Source organism: Parasteatoda tepidariorum, chromosome 2 (genome assembly GCF_043381705.1).
Source record: "Parasteatoda tepidariorum isolate YZ-2023 chromosome 2, CAS_Ptep_4.0, whole genome shotgun sequence".
Taxonomy (NCBI): domain Eukaryota; kingdom Metazoa; phylum Arthropoda; class Arachnida; order Araneae; family Theridiidae; genus Parasteatoda; species Parasteatoda tepidariorum.
The window spans coordinates 40,442,621-40,464,282 of NC_092205.1; the positions used below are offsets into that span (position 1 = coordinate 40,442,621).

At 28.2% G+C, this 21,662-nt stretch overlaps 1 protein-coding gene across 1 annotated transcript in view; it reads right to left on the minus strand.

Moving 5' to 3' along the window:
- The window catches only part of LOC107455410 (uncharacterized), a 70,673-nt gene extending 53,784 nt beyond the window's left edge, over positions 1 to 16,889 (minus strand). The window contains exon 1 of the mRNA XM_016072965.3: positions 16,709 to 16,889. The gene's annotated coding sequence lies outside the window, so the exon portion shown is untranslated. The remainder of the gene's footprint in view (positions 1 to 16,708) is intronic.
- Positions 16,890 to 21,662: the final 4,773 nt, after the last annotated feature.

Sequence of the window (21,662 nt, forward strand, 5' to 3'; positions counted from 1 at the left end):
TCTAATAAATTTAGAACAAGAAGAGTTGATGAAATGAAAATTATTTTGGGGCCTTGTTCCAATGGTTTTAAAGTAAAAATACTGAAATATTTCATAGATACATAATGAAAACTTTTGTTCAGTGCGATTTCTGTGTTTTCTTCAAGACACCTGTTTCCGCTTCAAGACACCATTAGATTTATTTTGTAGAAATTTAAAACAAGATGAGTTGGAAATATACAATTGTTTTGCAATAATTTTGAAATGAAAATAATGAAAAATGCTTTTTTGACACACAGTGAAACCATTTGCTCTGTTTGATTTCTGTTCCATATTATTACGGATCTTTTAAGCCTCAAGACAACATCGAATTTATTTTTAATAAATTTATAACAAGAAGATTTGAAGAAATTAAATTATTTTTAAGTTTTTTCATTCATTTGAAAAAACAACAATGGAAAAAAAAATTCTTAGACACAAAATTAAACATTTAGTTCTGCGCGATTTCTAAGCTATTTGATTACGAATCTTTTCTACTTCAAGGAACCATTGAATTTATTTTTAATAAATTTAGAACTAGAAGAGTTGATGAAATTAAAGTTAAATTGAGACTCAAAAATGGAAAAATATTTCCATGATACACAATGGAATTTTTTGTTCTATATGTTTGATACGCTTTTGGATTACTTATCTTCTCCGCTTCAAGGCACTACAGAATATTTTTTAAATAAATTAATAGCAAAAAGAGTTATAAACTTCAAAAAAAAATTACAATTTTTTTTTAAAAATACTAACTGAGTTTTTAAATTAAACAAAGCTATTTGAACATTTAAGTATTTCTCTTAAAAAATAAAATTAACGCACTCAAAAATAATAATTTTTTTTTTAGAAAAAGGGGGTAAAATTGGGGAAAAACAGAAAAAGAAAAAGAGTGGCAGCAGCTGATGGAAGTAGAAGTATATACTCTGGTTACGACTCTCTAGGGAAAGAAGTGAGGACTTGAGTTTCAGACTTTTAAATTTTTAAAGGAGTCAGGTTTCTTTGAATAAAAGAAGATTCTAAGTGTCGTTTTCGAAACTTCGCTATGAGGTAGATCTTTTCGATGTTTATTCATGATGTTGTGTCTGAATGGACTTAAGCATCACTGAGACTGAATGCATAAAAGGTTCGAAATGCTGAAATCTTTTGACGAAAGAAGATTCTAAATAAGTTTTGTAATTTCTTCACTTTTAAAATATAAAATGGTGCATTAAATTCTTCAAATAGGTTCAATCGATTTTCCTTAGAATTTTTTAATGGTTTATGGTAATTTTATAATAATAAAAGCAGCATTATTTCAAAAATATAAGTTTTTGCCTATGCATTCCCCTATTAGGAATAAATGTAAGAAAGATAACTTTTTTCTGCTAAAAAAATACTAGATTTACTGGTGCCGCATTTAAAAAGGGATTATAAAACTCTTTCAAAAATCAAAGTTTTCACACAGTAAATGTTTATTGTTTTTTTTTTAAATATGTTATTATCAGATCAAAAAAACTCGCATCATTATTGATAACTACTTGTTACAAGATTTTAACATGAAGTAATCTTAAAAAAATGCAAAAATCTGAAATATATCAAGTAGAATATTCCTTTAAAAATTAACACTTTATGTAGCAATCTATATTCCTCATGCTCTATTGTGATAATTTTTAAGTAAATTTTGGTTATAGTTTTGAAAATTTATTTTCTTATAGAATGCAAATTTTTCCATGAAACCTGAGAACTTCATTTAGAATTACTATAGCACTTAATATAGAATGCTGAAGGAACGTTATTGATAATCTTTTAAAGGAGTAGAAGAAAGTGGGCTATAGTGGAAAAAATTTAGAAGGATTCGAGAACTAGATCGGTCATAAATCAGTTTGCAATTTGCATTTTAGAGACGATCTACATTAAATTGAAAATAGGGAATGAAATGACTCTAAAGTCATAATTAATATTTTATTAAAAAAATTCAAAAATTTAAAAAAAATTTTTTTAGAGCCACAGGAGAGCAGTTGTAAAGACACTGAACTATTCAGTATTAAAATTACTGTGCTCAGTGACCAATTTTTAAATTTATGGTTGCAAGATTGTTAAGGAAGTGCACAACACAGACCTTATTACTACAATCATGACTTCGGTTTCCGAAATTGTCGAGCCTTAAACTACACGACTCCACGAGCATATAAACTGGTTTTGTGGGACTGCTTAGCTTTTTAGGAGTAATGAAAATGTGACGATAATACTTAATATACTAATAAAAAATTTACTAATAAAAATGCTTGAAATAGTTTCGTTTTCGAAAAAAGCTAACGATTATGACAGTACGATATAAATAATTATAATTCTTAAAATTTATCAAATACACTCATGGACAAAAAAATTAGAGCACCAAGAAGGAGTCGACAAAATGAAACGAAATTTTACATACGTAATAACTACTTTGTTATAAGTAAATGATTAGAAAATCAAAGAAAAACTATAATCTTTGATCTTCTAATCATTTACTTATATCAAAGTAGTCATTACGCATGCAAAATTTTGTTTCATTTTGACGACTCCTTCTTGGTGCTCTAATTTTTTTGTCCATGAGTGTATATGTCACGGGCAATGTAAATAATTGGGCATTGTAATTAAAAAGTGCCCAAAAATTAAAAAGTAATTAATTAAATTAATTAAAAAGTGCCCGGGCAATTTAAAAAGTGCCCAAAAGGATATGACAAAATGATAAATTATGTTACAATTATTACATTGCCCGGTCATTATGTATAATCCTAAAAGTCAAGTGGGCAATTTGTGTCACACACAGCCACAGGGTGTCTTGGGATATTCATCCACTTTTAGATGCACCTAGATATTTTTTTCTTATTTTTTCCCGCACATGCGCTGTATAAAGCATCTACTTCAATTACTCTTATCTGGCGCAGTTTTTATTATTTTTTTTTAATTTTAAAGCAATAATTTCGGTATGAGTTTAAAATTGATTCAAACGCTTTGTTTAATTTTTTTTAAATATTTAAGTTATAGCAAAAGTGGCAATAGACCTAGTATATATTTCGGACATTTACCAAAGGTCTAGTCATACTATGTTTGGTTAAGTGCCATTGCCCGGTATATCCTACACTGATGTTTTTTTAAGGTTCAGTGCCACTGCCCGGTATACATTTGCTCGGTATACCCTACACTGATATTTTTTAAAAGTCAAGTGCCATTGCTCGGTATATATTTGCCCGATACTCCAAACACTGATGTTTGCTCTAATCTATCGTCAGTAAGTATTAAAATATCGAATAAATATAATTATATCCACGAATAAATTAGTATCAAATTGGATGTAATAAATATTTTGGACATTCACTAATGTGATTAATTTGATTGTCAACATTCATCGCTGAACATTGGCCAGCCAGAATCAGACCACACGCACGTGGTTGTCCTATTGCTGTCAATTAAACAAAGTGCCCAAAGAAATAATAGCGGTATTTATAATGACCGGGCAATGTGAGAAATTAGCGTAAAGTAATTCAAATTTATCAAATTGCCCAATTTTAATGGTCATTATTCATAATAACTAAGCATTATGAATACTGACCTAAATAATTACATTGTCCGTAACGTGTATATATTTCTGATTATTTCTGAGAAATTATTTCTGATACTCATATGGTTGTCTTAGTATGACGGTCATTTATTCAATCACCCTAAACACTACGAGATTCTAATTTCTATACACTGTAAAAATAGGTACTCAAATATTAGGAAACTTTCTTGTTTTTTGACGAAACCTTTCCTGGTATACGCTCACAGCGAAATTTTCGTCAAAATGACAAAATAAATATCGTTACTTATTCAAGGAAATGAATTTCTTCAAAGTTAGTGGAATATTCTGTCATTCTATTTTTTTACTAAAAAAAAACTTGTAGTTCCTAAATTATTAATTTTTGCATAATTATCCTCTACCTTTTCTTATTATCATATAGGTGAATAAATGTCACCCTAACAATACAAAAAGGACAGATAAAATAAAGAGATAAATTACACACATGCCCGGAACAAGATTCGATCTTCTGGTACGAGGCCAACACCTTGACCACCACACAGCCCAGTCGGCTCACTTTTTGTTCGCCCAGTGTTCATTCGAGTTTCGTCATTCTAAATAAAAATCTCCCCTAATGCACAACGATGAGGATTCGAGTGGAGGAAACACTTTCGTCATATATTTCGCATTTCGTCACAATTCACGTGATTTCGTGAGGAAATTATTCTCAAAATTAACGAAATATAGCTCAAGGATGGCTGAATCGTTACAAAATGAGAGTTTAAATTCTAAGATTGTAAAAAAAGAAAAAATAAGGTGAAAGAAGCGATTAATTTAGAGTGATTAACGCTATCATCTCATAAACAAAATACTTTTAGAAAAAATCTTTTGTTTATGGATTAATTTTTTTCCATGAAAAATTATATGTTTTTGAAAGAAGGTGAAGCTTTCAAGAGAGAACAAAAATCTTTAAATCTAAAACTAATGATATAGCATCCATCATATTTAAAGTTGAACTTTTAAGAAAATTCCTCTTTAAGGGACATAAAAAATATCAACGTAAACAACTTATTCAACAAACAACAACTTTGATTTATGACACAAAAGAAGTAAATAAAAATTGAGAAGGCGAAAGGTTATTTGTGTGTTATGGGTATGATTAAAATTCATGTTTTTATATAGCAGACGATTTAAAAAAACATCTTTATTTTACTTTTTTCTTTAAGTTATTCTTGTGGGGCATTATATACGGTAAGAAATCTTTCAAATGTGAGTATGTAGACCGTAAAGCTCTAAATTCTTGGTTCACTGGATCTCCATTTTCATCATTTTTTATACTTATTCTCTTAAATTCCAATGTCTTGATGCAAGTCTCAAAACATAGAATAAAAAAAAAGCTAAAGTGATTGAGAAGACAGAAAAGTTGAACAGTATTTTGAAGTATCGAGTTTCTCTTACTTTCAGTTATAGAAAAGAACTGCTTTCTGTTTTTTGAAAAAGCTAAGACGGGAAATAACAATGAATATTTCATGAATTTTCTTTTCTTCCTTTTCTTTGAAACTCTTTCAACGCAGGTAATGTGAGGGTTTCAATTTTAAAAATTTCCCTCCCTACCGTCTTAACAAATGTGGTTTTGGTTGAGTTGGACATTTTGGTGACCAAAATGATTTAGTTTTCTATTTCAAAAGCATTTTACTTGTTAAGAATGAAAAGAAATAATCCATCTTTTGATTTTAGGGCCGAATCTAAGTGCTTTATGTCTGTCGTAAAGTTAAACGGTGGATCAAACATGGGATAAAGTTTTTCTTTAAGTGATTTAGACATTTTAAGAACAACATGCATTAAAAAGGCTATTAAATTAAAGAGGTACATTAAATAGAAAAAAAGGATATTCAATAAGTATTAACTTTAATAGTTTACAGAAACTTCTAAATTGATGTAATTAACAAGGAATTTAATGTTATTTTCGAATGATATTTGTTTCAATATTTTGTTTGGTATTTGTTAAATAGATAAACAGCATTCCGCAATTTATTCACTCACTAGATTTTTTGGTTTAAAGCACGTTTCAATAAAAAAAAGTTCTTCTATTGATAAAGAAGAAGCATCGGATTGGTGCAAATTATTTTCTTGGTTAAATAAAGGTTATCTACACTTAGTGTTATACTTAGGTTGATTTGTAATTTTCGCTTTTAAAATAAGCACATGAAATTGGCGTATAAAAGCATATTGAATGTAGCAAATTAACAAAAAGTAGAAAAGAGGCAAAAAGATAATAGGAAGAAAAAGAAAAACGTAACCTACCTATTGAAGTAAAAAAAGTATGAAAATTGTCTGGGGAAATAGAAGGGAGCTGATGTTATTTAGAAACAAGTTCAAGTTTCCAAGAGCAATGAACCTTTGTTTTACTTTTTTTTAACTGTTCTTCATAATCGACTGACTCGTCAGATTTTGATGACCATTTTTACTTTTTCCTGGGTTAAATGTTCTTTTTTCACCCTTGATATAAATACATACAATGCGTAAATAAGTGCGACTTAGTATGTTGCATATGATGATTAATTTATGTGCTGACAACAATTTAGGTGACGAAATCATATATAAAATGCAAAAACATACTTTCTCTAAATAAACATATCATTTTTATTTCTCTTCTTCATTATTTATTTTAAGTTATTTAGTTATTTATTGATTCTTTTTAAATGCCGCTTATGGTGAAAATACTTATTCAGAGAAAAAATATTTTTTTGTCTGATTTCGCAACTTAAAATATAGCCTGAAGAAATATTTTAATGTCTTAAGTATAATTAAAAATTATAGAACATCATCATTGCATGTTCCTCGAAAAAAGAGATGAAATCGTAGAATAAGAAAATGAATTCTTTGGATTAAAAGTTGTTTAGATGATCCATATTTAGTGACCTATATTTGTCCCTTATTTGCTTAGATAATCCACATTGCACTGTTAAAATTTTCATTCGAAAATTATGGTAAAATAACTGGCAGCTGTCTGTCCATCTGATTAACCATAAAGTTTACGGTAAAGAAAATTTTTTTTCTCTTTACGGTTTTGAAAGCATTTACAAAAAGTATGGTTATAAAACCATGAATTCTAAACTAAACGGCTTTTTAACCAGTCACAACTAGCATTTTTCAAAAATTTAAAAAAAAAAAATTATTATTTAACTAGACGTAGGAGCTCGGCTTTTCGTAAGGTAATGGGCATTGGAGAGTGCCGTACACTGGAAATTCTTCATGCGTTGAAAGGAGTGGAAGAAATATTGTGGCGTCAACACTAGGACTCGAACTCCAGTTCTACCGGTCATGAGATTGACAGATTAGTGCATGTATACAGGCTAAGTAGCTTCCTTAGGTGGTTCTAGTTGGTGCGATAAAATTCTGGTTGTTTAACTGTATTAGGTGAAAGCAGTCAATAAACAGTTTTTCTCAATTTTAACAGTTTCATTACCATTTTATTTACGGTTATTTAACTGTTTTGATTAGAAATGGTAAAATAACTATTCAATAAATTGTTACTTAACCATTCTTTCCGAGAAATTTCTAACAGTGTGTATGAGCATTGTACATTATTTTTTCACTTTATTTTGGTCAAGCATTTTAAAGATATTAAGAGTGGTGATTACGGAATATTTCAAATATTTCTTCTAGCTGTTCTATCGCACAGCGAAAAATAAATTTATGAAAGCAAACTAAATGCTAATTATTATCAAACCAAAATATGCTTGTTACTTTTTCCAAAGTTTGTGATTAATTATAAAATTTTTACAATTTTACAATTATTCAATTTCCTAGAAGATGAATTATACATTTTGTGTGCAAAAAAACATAAAAATGTAACTAAATATTTCTGAAATGAAGGAAAAGACATTTTCAATTATTTTGTAATCTCATTTAACAATACTTTCAGTTGTTGTTTAATTGAAAACAAAAGATCATGAATGTTGGTTGAAAAGTTGTATTAAGATTCAAACCTGCAATGATCAAAAAGCTGAAACACGAAAACAATTAATGTATCAAATTTTAAATAAAACAATATCTGATGAAAATAAGAATAAGTAACTAATTTTAAATTGAAATAAAATTTACTTAATATTATGAATAGAAAATAACATATTAAACTGACAAAAAACTAAAAAGTTGAAATAATTAATTAGAAATTTATATTAAATAGATACTACTATAATTAAAAGTGTTTGTTTTTCAAACGACAAATTAATCATCATAATATTGTAACATATAAGTCATTTGAAACAAATATCAAAGCTATTAATTACCGTAGAAAAAATTGCCTTTCCTCAGCTAAATATTCACTAGAATTGATTTAGTAAAGCAAGAATTTTTTACCAAAGAGTTGAAGTACTTTCACTCATTTTATATTTTTTTTTCCTCCGTCTCTTTGGATTCATGAAAGATGCTTCATAGTTCTTTTTGTTATGGATTCCATTTTTCTCGTAAATTTTCATTTATTTGACAGGATGCGCCTACCTCCGCTGCTCTCCGCTCTCTTAAAATTTATAAGATGTCTGAAATATTCTGAAAACTAAGCTTTCTCTTTGCTTTGCTCGAAATATTCCAGACTAAAAAAAAAATCGTTTAATGAAGAAGAAAATTTGTAGTTTTAAGCTCCATATTGCATATCTTGACAAGATGGATGTTTAGTTCGAACGATGTTGACGAAATAGAAAAACTATTTAAAAATACGGTTAAATGAAATTTTACTTGATGCTCAATCGATTGTAAATAGAGATTTTAATTTTGATATGTTGGAATGAAATGTTTGAGCAAATCGAGCAATGTTCGATCTAATTCAATTTTTATGCAGTTTAATTTTAATTTGACTAAGCAATTTATAATAAATGGAATTAAAAATAACGTAAAATATAATAAAAATGTTTTAGTAGATAAGTTTTTGTTTGATGCTGTTTATATTCTATTAGTCCTGTATATGTTGTTAATCGATTGAAGTGCTATATGGAAACTAACATTTCAAAGTTACCAAAAACTAAACCAATTTATACGGAATTTATACTGCTTTGATCACAATTTTTTCCCCTTGCAACCATTCTTTTTTATGATTTCATCTCTTGTAATCACTGTTGATGTTTCTTTCATGTCTAGCAACAATTTTTACCGATGGATTTATCTCTTGCTACTGCTTGAGGGGAACCTCACTTGAAACCAATTTTTACAGATAGATTTATCTCCTGCAACTGCTTGAGGGAACCTCACTTGAAACCAGTTTTTACAAATGGATCTATCTCTTGCTACTGCTTGAGGGGAACCTCATTTGCAGCCAATTTTTACAGATGGCTTTATTTCTTGCTGCTGCTTGAGGATAACCTCACTTGAAACCAATTTTTGCAGATATCTTTATATCTTGCTACTGCTTGAGGGGAACTTCATTTGCAGACAATTTTTACAGATAGATCTATCTCTTGCAGCTGCTTGAGGGGAATCTCACTTGCGACCAATTTTTACAGATGGCTTTATATCTTGCTACTGCTTGAGGGGAACCTCATTTGCAACCAATTTTTACAGATAGATCTATCTCTTGCAACTGCTTGAGGGAAACCTCATTTGCAACCAATTTTTACAGATGGCTTTATCTCTTGCTACCATTTTAGGGAATTTTGAAACCAACTGTTAGTAATAGTTCTATCTTTTGAAACCGTCTGCAACTAATGGTTTGAATTCTTACAATAATTGCTCAAAATATTTTAATTTCTTACATCATCTGTTTCTGACATTTTCATCTCGTGCAATCTTTAACTATTTCAGTTTCGCAATTCAAAACTCAGTGAAACCTGGTTTTACGATAGGTTGCGTAAGAAAAAAGGGTATGTTTTGTCTCTCAGAATTATCCATTTTAATATTTTGTAGACTATAAATATATCTTGCTACTGCTTGAGGGGATCCTCATTTGCACCAATTTTTACAGATGGATTTATCTCTTGCTACCACTTTAAGGAATTTTGAAACCAACTGTTAGTAATAGTTCTACCTCTTGAAGCCGTCTGCAACTGATGGTCACAATTCCTACAATAATTGATCAAAATATTTTAATTTCTTACATCATTTGTTTCTGACATTTTCATCTCTTGCAATCTTTAACTATTTCAGTTTCCCAATTCAAAACTCGGTGAAACCTGGTTTCACGATAGGTTGCGTAAAAAAAAGGGTATATTTTGTCTCTCAGAATTATCTATTTTAATATTTTGTAGACAATAAATATAAATTAGCACAGTTGTGCTTTATTAAAAAACAATGACTAAAATCGTGCAAATCTACTGCAAAAGAATAAAGGGTACTTGATTCAAATATGTATTAAGATCATAAAGAATCAGCACTTTTATCTGCAATTAATGCTTTATTTTAATTAAAGTTAACTGTTGCATGTGAAAGAATTAGTGAATTTTCAATTGACCTGAAACTAATTAATGTAAAATGTTGCATGTTCCTATCTCAGGCAAATACCTGGGTTTAATTATTTTAATTTTAAGCTTTTGATTCATTATAACATTTTCATGACTAGAAATTTTCTAATATGATTTTTTCCCCAATCTCTACTTATTACAAGATACACGGATGATTAAAAACTAATGTATCTATATATTTTATTTTTTATAAAATTTGCTCTATGTATGTTCAGTTAAATTGGAAGATTCGAATTTTTTATTCGAAAAAGTTTAAAACACTCGACTTACAAAAAATAAAGCTTAAATTTAAGCATATGATAAATAATTAAGTTAGTTTTTGAATTTCTAAGCAAGTGTTTATTTTTCGTCTTTTTGGGTTTCGTCTGGCTTGAATTTGAATAAATTTTTCTTAACAAAGCTGAATACGTTATAATCTAATTTGGTATTGCAAAAAAACTTGTTTTTATGAATGTTTCAAAAATTAAGGTAATTTAATATAATCTAATTTAATAATACAATACGGAGGAAAGATCAATAAATATTTAGAAAAATCACCATACCTATGAAATCAGTAAAATATTCTTTCAGAAATCATTAAAAAATATTTAATTTGATACAATTTGCTTAATTAATAGTTTTTTTCTTAGTTATTGCTCTCAAATTACAGCTGACATTTTATGCTGACAAATGGTAAATATTGGTGTAAGCCGGAATTTTGTTATTTGCAAACGAAGGAAAAACGTGTTATGCAAATCGGTATGCAAGTTTTCAAATTCTTAGCGAATAATATTTGACGAATATTATTAGCGAATAATATTTGACGAATATTATTAGCGAATAATATTAGCGAATAATATTGACTGAGAATATTTGACTAAAAAAGTATGCTGATAATAACACAATAATAGCTTTAAATTTTTAATTTTTTCAAATGTTAAATAACAGAAATTGACTAAAACAACTCTAAAAAAGGATCGGCCATGCCTTCAAAGTGCACTTCAATTATATTGTCAAACTTGGCACAGTTTAGGTGAAGATGAAGAAAGATGAAGTTAATGTGTCTACATTATTTTACTAATTACGATAACTCGATATTGCTTACAGTCAGCTATTAGTATTAAGAGAGTTTAATAAAAATAATAAACTTCTTTGTTACGAGCAGGACATGCAGTTCCGTTTTATACCAAAATTCATAAAAGCCTGCAGCTTCTATTGAGCTCACAGTGCATCATTAAATAATTANAGAGAGAGATAGATAGATAGATAGATAGATAGATAGAAAGATAGTTATGTGTATATAAGTATTATGTATGAATGTATTATGTATGTATGTATCATATATGTCATTGTGATGAGTATTTCTGTCGCAATGTAGGAAATATTGGAATTTTATAATTTAAATATAAAGAAAAGCTTTAATATGTTCATGAAATTTCTACTGAAATTTAATAAATACCATAAAATATTTTAGTAATACGTGTCAAATTTTAGTAATAGGTGTCAAAGCACTTCAGACACACTATCTATCTAGTTTTTTTTTAACGCTACGTTAAATTCATACATTATTTTTTAATTTCAAGAAAATATTATGCATTTTTAGAAAAATAATAGTCATAGAATTAATTCAACTCTAAAAAACATTTTAGATTTTTTATAGTGTTTAAATTTCTTAAATATAAAAATACTACATATTTTAAACTGGATGTCTAATACTAGGTTACAAACTCATACTAATCTGCATACCACACGATGCAATAAGTTATAATTGAAAAAAATATATTTTATAACCTGTCAACTACATATAAGGTGTACAGATACTTATTATGCATACACTATTAGTAACCACAGCCTAAGTCCAATGCTTATTACCTATCTAAAAGCCTAGCCTAGCTCAAATGTCCAGCTAAATTTCTTTTTTGCAATTTTGAAACCATGTTAAGAAAACTTTAATAAACCTATACTTTAGTATTCATAGCTTTTTACCATACCACTTGTAAACGGTTTCAAAACCAGGAAATAAAACAAAAAATGCTCTATTCTGTTAACTTAAGGTTAATTGGATGGACTGATTACTGCTGGTTATTTTACCGTAATTTTAGAATGAAAATTCTCGTAGTGTATGGTTTTAAAATACCAGCAACCTGAGTACCTGTATTTTTATTGTAATTTAGTTTGGAATTTGTGCAGCGAATTTTGAACTGCTCTTTAGCACGCAGTTTGATTATAAATAAATTAGTACATCGGAGCTTAATATATCTAATTATTCTTGGAATGAGTTAACCTTAAAGCGTCTCAAAATATGAAGTTTTAATAAAGTACCTGAAATTTCCTCTATCATTAATCAAACTAATTCGATTTAAACTTGAAAAACAAATTGCTTCTCAATTTAAATGATAAACTAGGCCTCAGTTACTGAGAAATGTAAAGATTTCCCTCAAAATTAGAATGTCTGCGTACACCCAAGCGAAAGGAATGATCACCAAGTTCTGCGTAATTACAGTTTTCTGTTAAGCCTACTTAAAATGAAGATTTAGATTCTACACGCTGGACAATTTTTCTTTTCAAAGAGTTGCTCGTTTAAATGAAATAAACTGAATATTCGTCTCATCCTCATGCGGATGTTTTTGACGAGTTCGTTAAGTTTAATTGAAATATGTTACAGTTGTAAGGAAATGTTCCTTATCGAAAAAATATTCTTACCATCCATGGAAGTTTTGATAATGTCAAGCGTTATCATTTTATTTAAAGAGGGATGTGCCTTATCATGAAAACATTATAGCTTTGGAAAAATACATTACATCCATTATGTAAATAAAAAAATGCCATTTGAAATTTACAAAATTTTCTTCACCGTAAGAAATTCTATATCAAATTACGGTATAAAGTACCGGCACTTTGGGTGCATCATCCGCAAAGTCCATTTTTGCCATGAAATATTATCCCTTAATTTTTACTGTGATATTTAATTAATTCGAGTGATTCACTGATTTTACGGTAATTAATAATGTAAAAATTACAGTACATGAGATTTATTGTTCCATAACTTGTTCCAGTAAAAATGGATTTTGCTGTTAAAAGTGCAGGTCCGTTTTACCGTAATTTGATGCAGAATTTTTAACATTGTACACTTTTGACGAAATCATTTTTTGAGAAATCTTCTGAGCGAAGATCGCATCAAATTGAGAAAATAGTTATCTTTATTTATTTGAAATTAAGAATTTCATCAAAAGCATTAAAATTAAAGCAGCATATCCATCAACGCAATCTTTAAGACTTACAACAGAAAATAAAAGGAGCGAATTAATACTCAATCATTTCTAAGAGTTCAATCTGGGAATAGACAAGTGAGCACATTATCTCCAGTAATATCGTTATATATTAAGTAGTTTCAAAATTAAATTTTAAAAAAATGCTGCATTGCTCTCGAAGTTTATTGAGAAGAATAAATGAGATTTTTTTTTTTTAAATCAAATATTTATAAAATGTATATGATAAAATGTGTGATAGTTTTCTATTTTATCAAAAATTATGTGATGTCGAAACAAAATGACGGAAAAAAAGGTAAAATATCTAATAAAGGGAACGAAGGAGATAAAAATCAAAAAATATGATCACCGAAGCCGACGTCTTCAGGGGGTACCGGCCTCGGTAGCCATAAAACAAAACCATTTCTAATTGAGGGAGAAGCAAATGCTTAAATTAACTCCCTCAGAATCCCGATGGTTTTGTATAGAAGTCTAGGAAAAAACATGAAATACAAATAACAAATTAAGAAAAGAAACTCAAACAAAATCATCAGAAAAATAATACAGAAAAATAATAAACAGTTTTTATTTTTCTGATGATTTTGTTTGAGTTTCTTTTCTTAATTTGTTATTTGTATTTCATGTTTTTTTTCCTGGACTTCTATACAAAACCATCGGGGTACTGAGGGAGTTAATTTAAGCATTTGCTTCTCCCTCAATAAGAAATGGTTTTGTTTTATGGCTACCGAGGCCGGTACCCCCTGAAGACGTCGGCTTCGGTGGTCATATTTTTATATTTATTTCCTTCGTTTCCTTTATTGCTACTTTTTTTTAAATTTCTGCTGCTTTTTAGCTCGCTTTTTTCAAAGAAGTTTTATCTATTTAGAATTAAAAATATTTGTGTTTTCTTTTAGTAAAATATCTAAAACAATATTGTTTTGTTAAGACTGTCAGTATTATTTCTAGAGTGCAGCTGAGACGATGAGAAATATCATTTTTATAAGAATATATGTTATTTTTTATTTAAATATACGCATTGAGAAAAGAAATTTATTCGAGAGCGGTATTTTATTAATGCCACAGAATCATCCTAACTATTAAGTTTGCATTTATTAAAAGCCGGTTTAAATATTGTCTATAAAATATTGAATGGACGAAACAGTCCATTTTAATCAATTTTAACTCCTATCCAAAAAAGTTTTAAAAATTGAATTTTCATTCCTTCGGAAAGTTGAAAGTGATCAGTTAAAAGCAATAAATAAAATTTATAGAAAATTCATATTACTTTCAATATAGTATTACACATATCGTCATAATACAACTTAGTTTTTTTCACGATGCGGTAACATTTATGGCGTGTACTTTATGAAAATTTATGACAACTTTTTGATTTAAATTTTATCAAAACTAATGCATTGATTTTTTTAATATAAAAGCATTCTGGTATTTACACATAATTTATATTTCACTCAAATTTTTTAATCTAAAAAATCTATAAATAAATATCCCAAACAGTAGCACTACTGAAATTTATCTACAGTATTAAACTGACAATGTAACTCTCGGAAGATTATTTAGAAATTTCTCATTAAAAGAAGGTTTTGTTAAAGTATAAAAACTAATGAAATTTCCTTTTTTAACGCATTTTATATTTGCTAGGAATTTCGTGAGATACATAATAATTGATTTGATAAAAAAAATTATAATGCCTTTAGTATTTTGCTAATTAAGTTTAGGCTTTAAAAAAATTTTTGTTTACGAATACAAGAAAGGTAGCTATTATATTTATTTAAAAATAAAGTTTTTTAAAATGAAAAAGGTTAAAAGAGTTGAAATAAACAGTTTGTCAATAACATTCTTTGTCATTAAATAAAAAAAACAAGTGTTTAGTTTTTACCGTGACATTTAGTGACAGTGACATTTAGTGAAATGTATTCCTTATCAATCTATGTTTTATAAATACTTTTAAAGGCAAAAAAGATTTTTTTTTCAAATCATTACTTTATTTTCTACTTAAATTTATTTTGAAATAGAGAACAAAAACAAAAATTGCCTCGTTAATTTAATTTTGCTTACTTTTTTAAATGTCTATATTTTTCAAACATTTTTCAAATTCGCGTGGAATAAAAAGTTTAAATATTTTTCGCAAATATTTGACATCAAATTAATTTAGCATTAATATGATTATAAAAAGATGCTCGAAATAGTCAGCTTATCTGGTTTTATAATAAGAGTTAAATTTATGCCTTTCAGCTAAATTATGAGATATTTATTGAGGCAGCAAGTATAGGCAAAACTTCTAAAATATTGAAACTTTACAATAATTCTGGCTTTATGGAAGTGACACAGCGATTTATTTAGTTATTTAGTTGATCTATTACAAAAACACAGCGATTTTTACTCTAGATCATTAGCAATAATTTGGTTTAATTAATTATAAAATATTATTTTATAGTCAATGTCAAAATTTGGTAAATGTGACAAAATTGTGTATTTCTTTTTATAATGATACCTCAGAAGGGGAATAAAAACCATTTATTCGGTAAAATTTATTTTTCAGTTTTTTATTTGTTATGAGAATTAAAATTTTTAAAACCAAAGTTTCCGATAAACCGTTACTATATGAACAGCTAAATGAATGGTTAAATAACTGGTTTAATTATCTTGATTATTTTTTTTTAAACTAGAAATGTCTTTAAGTGATGTATTTATATTAGAAATTTTTCTCTGTGTATTTACGAAAAACACATTGAAGACTTATTTTGAAATACATGAAATTTTTGTTTTGAAATAATTAAACTAAAAAAGAGTCCAGAACCAAATTTCGTTGCTAATGGATATTCTAATAGCTTAAATTTTCTTGGGTTTTTGAGACAATGCTCTCATTTTTCTACCAAAGAAAGTACTTGAAAGCATTACAAATAAACCATAGCTATTTTTATAACTAATTCAGTATGAAACATGATGTTAAATTTATTATGATTTCCGCTAAATAAATGAAATTGTTATTCCATTTTGAGTAGAAATGTTTTCGTACAAATATCAATAGCTATATTTCAGATATTATAAGGAATATGAATTTATTAAATATTGTTAGTGTATATTATGCAAATTATACTCTATGAATATAAATCGTGTTCTATGGATTTGTGTTGTGTTTATAGAAAAAAAAAACTTTATTCTGCAAATGTGAATTATATTCTACAGTTATAAATCACAGTTCATCAATTTGAAATGTTTTCTAATACGAACTGTTTTCTAAGAAGATGCTTTGTATATTGAGAATAAAAAATGCATCACATTTAATAAACTCTGTTTTACTAACAATTTCTAGCGTTGAAACATAAAAGGAACCTAAAGCCAAAATAAAGTGTATCAAATAAAACAATAATATGTAATTTGTTTTAAGAAACATTGCCTTTCGAATGTAGTTTTTGGTCACTAATATTTTCATGTTTTATTGAAATAAACATGGAACCACTTACTTTTGTTTTTAATCAAAATCGGAGAGTAGTAAGTTTTGAAGGCAGACTTTAGTACACATGTCCTTGAGATGAAGGTAATGGAGCAGAAAATGGTCTCAGTCTATGGTATCTCATGTCCTCCAACTAGTTTTGGCAAGAGGAGGCAATACTGGTCTAGAAGACAAGACCGCAACCTGTGAACGAGCCGCGGAAGCATGTGACTCCACACCGACCAATGGTCGATAGCGCATTCTGTTGTCATGACAACAGTGTATTTACTACCGATCAAGAAGAAACGAAAAGGATGCCTGGGAGCAGAAGGATTGTCGGAGGGAGAAATGATAGTGGCTATTGTAAGTACTTGTTCTGTTCAAACTGAAGGAAAATCTTCAATAAAAATTAGGTCAACATACGTTCATGATAGTTTTCATTGTGTTTGTTTATGTTAAAGAGATACAGCTCGCTAAACAATTAATCTAATCAGTTAAAAAGTGCACTGTTTCAAAATTTACCGTTGAATGTAATTCAAAGAAATGACTCATTTGTTTTATTTTTTAAACTTAATTTAATAAAGTTGTGGCCTAAGTATTATTTTGAATTTTTTATATAATGAAAGTTTCGATCTGTAATGTTAAAAAAATACTCATATTTTCACGAAGCCTTTTTCTTGAATGAAAACATGCACTGTAAAAAATTTTAGTTTATTTAAACTCAAATTATTGGTAATGTTGTAGTTGTTGTAGTTCATTTACGTCGCACTAGAGCTGCACTATGGGCTATTAGCGACGGTCTGGGAGACATCCCTGAGGATGATCCGAAGACATGTCATCACAATTTTGATCCTCTGCAGAGGAGATGGCATCCCCGCTTCGGTAGCCAGACGACCTGCACGTGATTTCGAGCACTTTAAGGTAGAACAGTTTAACGAGAACCAATACCGCACATCCTTGGTACCTACCAGACTGATCCAAGTGGTCACCCACCAGCACAAAATATTGGTAATAGCTGTAAACCTAAATTTTTCACAGTCTATCAACAATTGTTTGCGGATATGTACGTTGTCAAAAGCGTTAAGTTTTATTTATCAATTAATATTTTTTTTTTTGAATGAAAGACAGATCAGAAAATGAATTCTTAATCATCACCAGGAACACTTGTTTTAGACGTAAATATACAAAAATCACGTAATACAAACGAAAAGTTTTAAAATCCAATAAAATGTAAAAATATCTGGAAGACACCTGGAATTAAAAAAGTGAGGAAGATGTTTCGACAAGTTTCATATCTTATCAAAGACCACATGATTTTGAAAATCAAAATCAAAAACAATTTTTATAACTTTATTTAAATGGTAAAAAAGTAAGTTTTCTTTCAGTTAGACACCCATAAAAGTCCTGAGTTCGATTTTTAATCAAATTGAATTTCAAGTGATGCTCTAGTTTCGAAGAATCTGGAAAAAAATATTTATGTTTATTTACGAATTTCAAATATTTATTTTACAATACAATTACAATTGTACAATGCAATTTTTATACAATACAACATATTATACAATAAAAATATTTATTGTATAAATATATCCGTGAAGGGTGTAGTATAGACACAAACAACTTTTATTAAAAGCTTACATCCAAATCAGATAATAAACATTCGAAATGAAGAACAGGTTCGAATTTGAAAGGAAAAAGTGATAGATATGTTCAAAATAATAATGAGAGCAAGGTTTCTTGGAAAACTTTAAAAAGTTTCAACATTTGTCCTATTTTCTCCTAAGTGTTTTATGTAACACATTTATAAAAAAATGCTCTCACTTTTTCACAGATTTTCAATTTTTAACATTTTAAAGTTGTAATTACTAAGCAACAAAACAAAATACTTTCATTTATTTCTAAAATACATAAAAAATTTAAAGAATTGAACGATGGAATTTAGAAAAAAAAGTTTAACTGCACTTTTTAGAAATAAAAAAACAGCATTTGCTTGAAAGAATCTAGGTTCAGAGAAAATTTTGATGGTATGAAATTTGACTATAATAAAAAGAATAAGCCTGAAAAAAAATTCAGAGCATTTCTATTACTATTATTTAAGTTTCACTCCACGTACCGTATTCGAAACATTTTATGAAGAAAAGTATTAATCTAACATATACAAAAACTGAGCGTTCGCAAATAAAATGCCCTTAAACTGTATTTGTATTCTTTGAACGTATTTAAACTGTATTTGTATATTTGAGTACTACTACAAAATATATAACATTGTGAAAAAAGTTGCTGTTTTTTATAATCAGCTGAGTCTGATTTAATATATCAAAACTGATGTATTCAACATGATGAATAATGTATCACAAATATATTTGCAAAATTGCTTCAAATGTATGAATGAAGAAAAAAATTACTTAAACATTTTTTCAATGATGTAAAATTATCCCACTGAATAAAAATCTTAGTAATTTAAAAATGGAATTGCCCATAAAAATTACTTAAATTCATTAAAGAAGCAAAAATCGTATTGTTAAATTAATTATTATTGAACAAACGAGTTTTGTTGTGTTTTTAAATAACAAAAAAATTTTAACTAAAATCTCTCTCTCTCGCGTACCGTAAAATCCAATTTTACACCGGAACATGTTATGGAACACAAAATTTGATAAACCGTAATTCTTGCAGTAACAACTAACGTCAAATCTCTCACAAAATAAAAATTGCTGTAAAAATTTCGGTATAATATTTTAAGGTAAATAATATTTTACGGATGATACACCCAGACTGTGCCTATACTTTAGACCATAATTTGATTCGTAATTTTTTACTAAAGTTTCGTGTAAAAATTTCCTAAAAAGTGTAATGATTAGGTCGCTAATTAATATTTGCAGAATACCCTGTGCATCTTAAATGGAAAATTCAAAACAGGTCGAAATCAAATTTTGGCAAAAGTAAGCTATGGTTTAGAAAAAATGCACATGGTATACATAATTTAAAAATTTTTTTTTTTAATTAAACTTCTGGTGATTTCTCAAATTGGGAAATTTAAGAGCTTGGGTGATTCTGTCTCCCCAATTCAAATTTTTCTTATTATATAAGATTGAAAAACTGATTCTTTTTTAAACATCAAAAATCTTATTTTATTTGTAAATATGGAATATATGGTATTTGGTAAATTTGTAAATATGATTAATGCGGAGCTAGAATGCAGATTGAAATGCAACTTACTACGTCCATATGGAAGTTTTAATAATGTATACCCTAATGATTGTTTTTAGGATAATTGTAAGTATAAGATTACAACAAGTAAAACCAATTTTTGAGACACACTGCAGAAAATACTTCTTTTATACATCTTTACATCAAAAACCAGAAAATACAGAGAATTGGATGAAATCCCCTTGCCATCGGGCTAACCTTGGGAGGTTTTGGTAATTTTCTTCTCCTTGTAATGCAAAAAGGCTGGTTAGTTCCAACAAGAAAGTCTCCTACAAAGGCTAGTTTGCCCCAATGTTTGATCTAGGAGTTTGCTTGCCTTCTAGATTGGGTTCAAATCTACAGGTCTGCGGATTTGAACATTGTAGTCAAAAGCTCAGAATTGGATCAGCTGTTAAACGTCGATTATAAAATAAAATTTTAAGAATTCCACCCTAATTGTTTGTTTTACTACTTTTGATGCACTATCCATTAAATTATTTAACAAAGCTCAAATTATTAGAGTTTTTATTTAACTCAAATAAGTCAAGAAAAATTTTTTTTAAAACTTTGATTTTATAAAATTTCTATGAAAAAGAATAAAACTTCTTTTAATTCTTCGTGTTAATAATTAAAGTGCTTTCTGAATAACCCACTTATGAATGTTTTAAATGTGTTTTACTCGTAATTTGTTTCTGAATGCTTTTACAAATTAACTATAGATTTCCTCATAAAGAATGTCCTTTATCTACAAGACAACTAGTTCTGCAACAATCCCTAGAGCCTGAATGACAGGGTAAACGGTGTTAATCCTAATTACCTTTGATAAATATCGCTAACGTCTTTGAAACGATTTTTTGGAAATGGGAAGTTTTTTTATAAGGATAAAGGTATAAGATTGGGATTGCTCGATTTGGTAGTATTCAAACGAAATTCCACCCTAAGCCAAAAAGCTTAAAAGTAAAATTATTTAAAATTGTACAGCCAGCCAAAAAGAATTATCACGCTAAATAACGTTTGTTCGAATGCATGGAGTTTTCGCGTGCCTATTTTAAGGGTTTGAAAGGTTTACTTCAAATTTCGTAATCGATAAAAGTTAGTTATTTTTTAAGTAATAAAATCAAAAGCGAAAATTTTTGAAAATTTCTGGAGATATCACGCTGTTAAATAATCCGGATTTATACTTATTTTTAGCCATTGGCACAAAAGTTGTTTCGGATGATATATTTAATCCCGGAGTACCTATTGCTTATTTTTACATCTGTAAATATATACTAGAACAATCAATATCAGTGTTTCTCGAAAGACCTTCTATTGATTGAAAAAGTCCTAACTGTGACCAATTATTGTAAGCTTGTTTTTACAGCAAAAATGTCATGTGATAAAGTCATAAATACAAAAGTACTAACTGTAATAGATTTTAAGTTTTAATGTTTAAGTTTTTAATGTTTAATTTTGAACATTTTTCCAGCCGCACACTGATTGATTCACGCAGCAGTTCTTTTATATGCTTTTATTTTCGTTCTTTTTTTATGAAATGATTGTCATTCTTTATTTTGATAATTAAGGAAATTAATTAGGCTTGGAAAAATCTTAATTTCAAAACTTTTTAAGGTATGCACAACCTTTTTGAATGAAGGGCCACTTGTACTGCAGGTAGAGCAATGAAGGGCCTCATACCCAAGTATTTAGACATATTAACAGCAATTATAATAATTTTACTAAAAACATCAGTGTTTTGGACACCATTATTTTTATCTGTCAGTTTAAAATTATATTTGTATAATAGTTCTAAACCG